The sequence below is a fragment of the Peromyscus eremicus genome, chromosome 4, assembly GCF_949786415.1.
Source record: "Peromyscus eremicus chromosome 4, PerEre_H2_v1, whole genome shotgun sequence".
Classification (NCBI taxonomy): Eukaryota; Metazoa; Chordata; class Mammalia; order Rodentia; family Cricetidae; genus Peromyscus; species Peromyscus eremicus.
In genome coordinates, this window is record NC_081419.1 from 110,935,138 (window position 1) to 110,941,277 (window position 6,140).

Here is a 6,140-nt window from a genome sequence, read left to right on the forward strand (position 1 = left end):
CTGTGGTAGCATCACATCTGCTGACCTTTTCTTGTGCAGATTCCTCCACGCACATAGAAAGCAGGAGGTAGGAGGTTGTTTCCCGGGTGACTTTCTTTTAGAGACTGTACAGTTAAGTTTCAGAATAAAAGTTGGATTTTTTTTAAAAAAAAAAAAAAAAAAGAAAAAAGGACACTCCAAGAGCCAGCCAGGTTCATTCTTCACCAGACCAGACAGAGCATGTTTCTAACCATTCTGGCTCCAGAGACTGCTAGTTCTATCCAAACATTGAGGATTGGACCCCGGAGTTGAACTAATATTGTTCTGTCCTGACTCAGTATTGCTGAGGCCAGAGACAAGTCTGTGGAGAAATGGAGTCAGACATCTCACAAACCTTCCAGGAAGAACTCACCTGCTTCATCTGCCTGAACTGTCTTACAGACCCAGTCACCATAAGCTGTGGCCACAGCTTCTGTCAAGCCTGCCTCCACCTTTCTTGGGAAGACATCCAGCTTCCTGTCCATTGCCCTATGTTTAGGGAACCATCCGAGGAAAAGGACTTCAGAACCAACAGTGTTCTGAAGAAGCTGGTGTCCATTGCCAGACAAGCCAGCCTCATGAAGTACCTGAGCTCTGAGGAACATAAATGTGTGACCCACAAGGAGACAAAGAAGATCTTCTGTGTTGAGAACAGGATCTATCTCTGTCAGCTCTGCTCTGACTCCCATGAGCACAGAAGTCACCAACACGGTCCCATCAAAGTGGCTGCTGAGGGGCAAATGGAAAGACTTTTACAGCAAATGGCGTCTTTGAGGGAGAAGATCCAAGAAAATAAAGGGAATATAGAGGCAGAGAACAGAATGACGACTCTGTGGACAGACTACTTGACACTGCGGGAGCAAATGGTCAGAGCAGAGTATAGGAGACTGTGTCCGGTGCGGGGTCAAGAGGAAGAGCAACGCCGGGCGGTGGTGGCGCACGCCTTTAATCCCAGCACTCGGGAGGCAGAGCCAGGCGGATCTCTGTGAGTTCGAGGCCAGCCTGGGCTACCAAGTGAGTTCCAGGAGAGGCGCAAAGCTACACAGAGAAACCCTGTCTCGAAAAAACAAAAAAAACAAAACAAAAAAAAAAAAAAAAAAAAAAAAAGAGGAAGAGCAACATATTGAGTGTATGCAAAATGAAGGCCAACGTGTTTTAGAGAAGCTCAGGAGAAGGGAAGCCATGATGGTCCAAAAGAGCCAACAGCTAAGAGGAATGTATGAGGAGCTGATGGCAATGTCCCAGGAGCCACATGAGCTACTGCTCCAGGGTTTGGATGACATGTTCAGGAGGAGTGAGTCAATGCAGCAGCAGCTGAGCATGCCCCAGACTCGGGATCTAGAGCTCAGCTCTCTATCCATCAGTGGACTGACTGAAAGGTACAGCCACTTCCAAGTGAACATTGTCTTCGATTTACAAGCATATGCCATGACAACGTGAAGCTCTTTAACGTCATGAGGAGATGCAGCTTCAGACCTCATGGTGAGAATACACCTTTGGATTCTGTTGGAACCTATTCGGCTTCCTGGAAAGCAGAGTGCTTCAACTCAGGAAAATATTACTGGGAGCTGGATTTGAACAGTTCCTAGGACTGGGCTGTGGGGGTCTGCAAGGATTCCTGGTTAAGCAACAGAAACCAGCTCATTGAAACTGAGGGTGCACTTCTTCTTGTGTGTGTCAAGGAGGGTGATCATTACAGTCTCCTCACCACATGCCCAGTATTCCAGCACTATATAGAGAGACCACTGGGCCGGATTGGTGTGTTCCTCGATTGTGGGGAGGGATGTTTAAGTTTCCTGAATGTTGCATAGAGTTCTCTCATATACAAGTATCCTTCTGGCACCTTCAATCCCTCTGTCAGGCCTTTCTTCTCCACTGGCCCCATGTGATCCTCGGAAGATGTAATCCCAGTATATCAGTGTTTTTAAGTATTTCTTAATGTAATGTTACCTCATTTATTGTTATTAAATATTAAAATATTATTAAATGAAAAATAAAGAGCATCTTTAATTTTCTGTCCTCAGCCCTGGAGTGAAGAACCTGAACTCTAGATCAGTAGTTCTCTGTCTGTTCCCTTTTGTTCCAGTGTTCTTTGGGCAGTGTTTTATTTGTACTATGATAAAGAAAACTTGCCTGGGGATCCATCAAAGGAAAAAAGTCAGCCACTTTTTTAAACACAGAAATCAGGCAGTGGTAGCACATGCCTTTAATCTTAGCAATTCAGGAGAGATCATCCATATCTCTGTGAGTTCAAGGCCACACTGGAACAGAGCCTGGTGTGGTGGCAGGTATCCTTTAATCCCAGCACTAGTTAACCATAGAGGTCTGCAGGTCTATACAGACAGACAGGAAGTGATGTAGCTGGGCAGAGAGAGGAAGAAAAATGTCAGGGCAAAGAAATGGTATTTGAGGCATGAGGAGACAGGAACTAAAGAGCAATTCAACTGAGACCCTCAGCAGTGAGGACTCAGAGGCTTTCGGTCTGAATTTCATGGAAACAGGATTGGCTCAGGAGTTGGCTATGGCTTGTTCTGTTTTTCAGATCTTTCAGCTTTCACCTCAATATCTGGTTCTTGGGTTTTTTTTCTTCTGTTAATAAGACCATTTAATATTTGTGTTACATGTTCTGGAGAACACCAGGAAAATCATGGACTATTGACATAAAAAATATATGGACTACTTGAGTGTTATAGTACACTGCTGTCATCCTAGTACTCCAGAGACTGGGGAAAAAAGTGAGAAATTCAAGGGCAGCATGGGTTATACCTTTCTCATAAGAATGAAGCTCATTAAAACTCTGATGTTCAGCAGAAGCAGTACAAATTGGAACAATCACTTTAGTAAACTAGCATGATCTAATAAATCGAAACATGTCCACACAAGATGACTCAGTAGTGCCATTTGTAGGTATCTGCATGCTAGAAATATGTACTTTTATTCACCAAGAGACATGTATTAGCTTAGTCGGAGGAAAAATTGTTCATAGCAGTACCTGGGGAGATAGCTCAGTGAGTAAGAGCATTTGCTGATCAAACACAAAGATCTGAGTTCAAATCCTCAGCACCCATATAAAAGCCAGGCAAGGCCTCTCATGCCTTTTACCCCAGGTTTGAGGATTGGATACAAGCATGTCCTTGGATCATGCTGGTTAGGCACCTAGCTAAAATGGAGTTTCAGGTTCCATGAGAGTCTCTTTATTAAGGGAAAAACCTGGTGTGTAATAGAGCAGGACATCTGACATCTGTCTCTGGCCTCACCCAAACACACATTTACCCATGAACATTTGTACCATACATACACCTAAAGTGTTCATCACAATAGCCAAAGTACAACTTCAGTGCTCATCATCAATAGAATGGGAAATAAATTACAGTTGACTAAACATGGGACACTGTGGTGATATATTTGGCACTCCAATGAAACTTATCTGGGGATTAGAGGACCTAGCCAGTCAGTAGATTAGACATCAGGCTAGATAATGATGGCACACACCCTTAATCCTATCATTCTGAAAACAGAGATATCTGTGAGTTCAAGACAACATTGAGAACAGAGCCAGGCAAGAATGCACACACCTTTAATCCCAACACTTGAGATTGCATGCCTTTGCTTGGGAAGCACACACACCTTTAATCCCAGGAAGTAAGATGGCAGGGCAGAAAAAAATATGTAAGGCATCAGGAAGCAGGAACTCACTATCTTGAGACTGAAGATTTCAAAGAGGATAGAATTTTAGTTGGCTTGCTCTGCTTCTCTGAGCTTTCAGTTTTGACCCCAATGTCCAGCTCTGGGTTTTTTGTTAATAAGACTTTTTAAGGTTTATGTTACATAAAGGGATCAGTATCATATCAACCACCATATGAACAACTAGAGATTGATCCAGCTGAAGAATTCTGGAAGACAACTTAGAACCAAAACAAGAGAGTGGAGCTGTCTATTCACCCATCCCCACCCATTCTTTCTTACAGTCTCTATCTGAAGGCATGAAACTACTTCAATGAATAAATCATTTTTCCTAATTTTATGATTCTTTTGCTGTACTATTCACAATATTTGCTATGGCTCTAGAAATAATGTGGAAGAGGTGTCAGAAGATAGTAAGAGTCAGAATACTAGGAAGTCTGCTGTGAAGCAGTCTCTTTTAGAAATGGTTACATAGAAAGACTAGAACAATGAATATGTTGATATGGATGTGGGAAAGTTTGAGGAATAGTGATGGCTGTTCCTGGTTGTCAAACTGACCACATGTGGAATTAACTAAAACTCAAGAGATATGTGTGGGTACTACCCTGAACCTAGAGGAAAAAAAGTAAATGATTACTCAGGCACACACATACAGAGAGATGGTGGAGAGAGAGAGAGATAGACAGAGAGAGAGCAAGGCTGGATGTCTAGGCTGGTCTTCAGGGTACTTTGGAATCCACACCCCGAAAAACGGCTCTTCTACCAGTTAAGCGATGAAATTGCTAGTGAGAGCAAAGGTAATATAACAAATAGAAAAGATGAAAGAGTTTCCTTCTTCCATGTCCTTTATAGAGTCTTCCACCAGAAGATGCAGCTAAGATTTCAGGTGTATTCGCACACCTCAAAATGTGTGAGTTTATGTGGAACTTTCTTACTTCAAATGATATTCAATCAAGAAAATTCCCTCACGAGAGAAACATCTCAGCCTCTTGGATTTAGTTAACTCTACATGGTGTTTTTTAGTTTTTGGTTTTTGTTTTTGAGACAGGGTTTCTCTGTGTAGCTTTTGAGTCTGTCTTGGAACTCACTCTGTAGAGCAGGCAGGCCTCGACCTCACAGACATCAGCCTGCCTCTGCCTCCAGAGTCTGGGACCACCTGGCACCCCAAACATGTATTTTTCAAAAAAGAAAAAAGAAAAGAACAGAAAGTTGAGTGGGTAGAGAAAGGGAATGAATCTCAAAGAAATTGCAGTTGAAGCGAACATGATAAAAATACTTTGAACAAAATTATCAAAGAACTAATAATCTTTTAATGTCAATATTTGCTAAAATCACAGATTGATATCATTATCTGTTACATTGTAAAAAGAAAAGCAAAATTATAAGCTCACCACAAAATATTTAGAAACAGTAAAATATTGTAACAAAATTACTCATTTTTTTTAGACAAGTTCTCACTGTATAGGCTAGGCTGGCCTCTCTAAAACACATTAGCTTTCATTTTTCATACACTCAATATGCTGCTGTTCCTCTTGACCCCGGACCAGATACAGTGTCCTATACTCTGCCCTGACCATTTGCTTTTGCAGTGTCCAGTAGTCCATCCTCAGAGTTGTCGTTCTGTTCTCTGCCTCTATATTCCCTTTATTTTCTTGGATCTTCTCCCTCAAAGACGCCATTTGCTGTAAAAGTCTTTCCATTTGCCCCTCAGCAGCCACTTTGATGGGACCGTGTTGGTGACCTCGTTACTCATGGGAGTCAGAGCAGAGCTGACAGAGGTAGATCCTGTTCTCAACACAGAAGATCTTCTTTGTCTCCTTGTGGGTCACACATTTATGCTCCTCAGAGCTCAGGTACTTCATGAGGCTGGCTTGTCTGGCAATGGACACCAGCTTCTTCAGAACAGTGTTGGTTCTGAAGTCCTTCTGCTCGGATGGTTCCCTACACATAGGGCAATGGACAGGAAGCTGGATGTCTTCCCAAGAAAGGTGGAGGCAGGCTCGACAGAAGCTGTGGCCACAGCTTATGGTGACTGGGTCTGTAAGGCAGTTCAGGCAGATGAAGCAGGTGAGTTCTTCCTGGAAGGCTTGTGAGATGTCTGACTCCATTTCTCCACAGACTTGTCTCTGGCCTCAGCAATATTGAGTCAGGACAGAAAAATATTAGTTAATCTCTGGGGTCCAAGCCTCAACATGTGGATAGAACTAGCAGTCTCTGGAGCCAGAATGTTTGAAATCACACTCTGTGTTTTCTGGTGAAGAGTGAACGTCGCTGGCACTTGGAGAGTGATTTTTTTTTTTTTTAACAAATCCAAATTTTATTCTGAGGAACTTACTTTACTGTATCTAAAAAAAAAGTCACTGGGGGAACAACCTCCTCCCTCCCGCGATGTTTATGCGTGGAGGAATCTGCACAAGAGGAGGTCAGCAGATGTGATG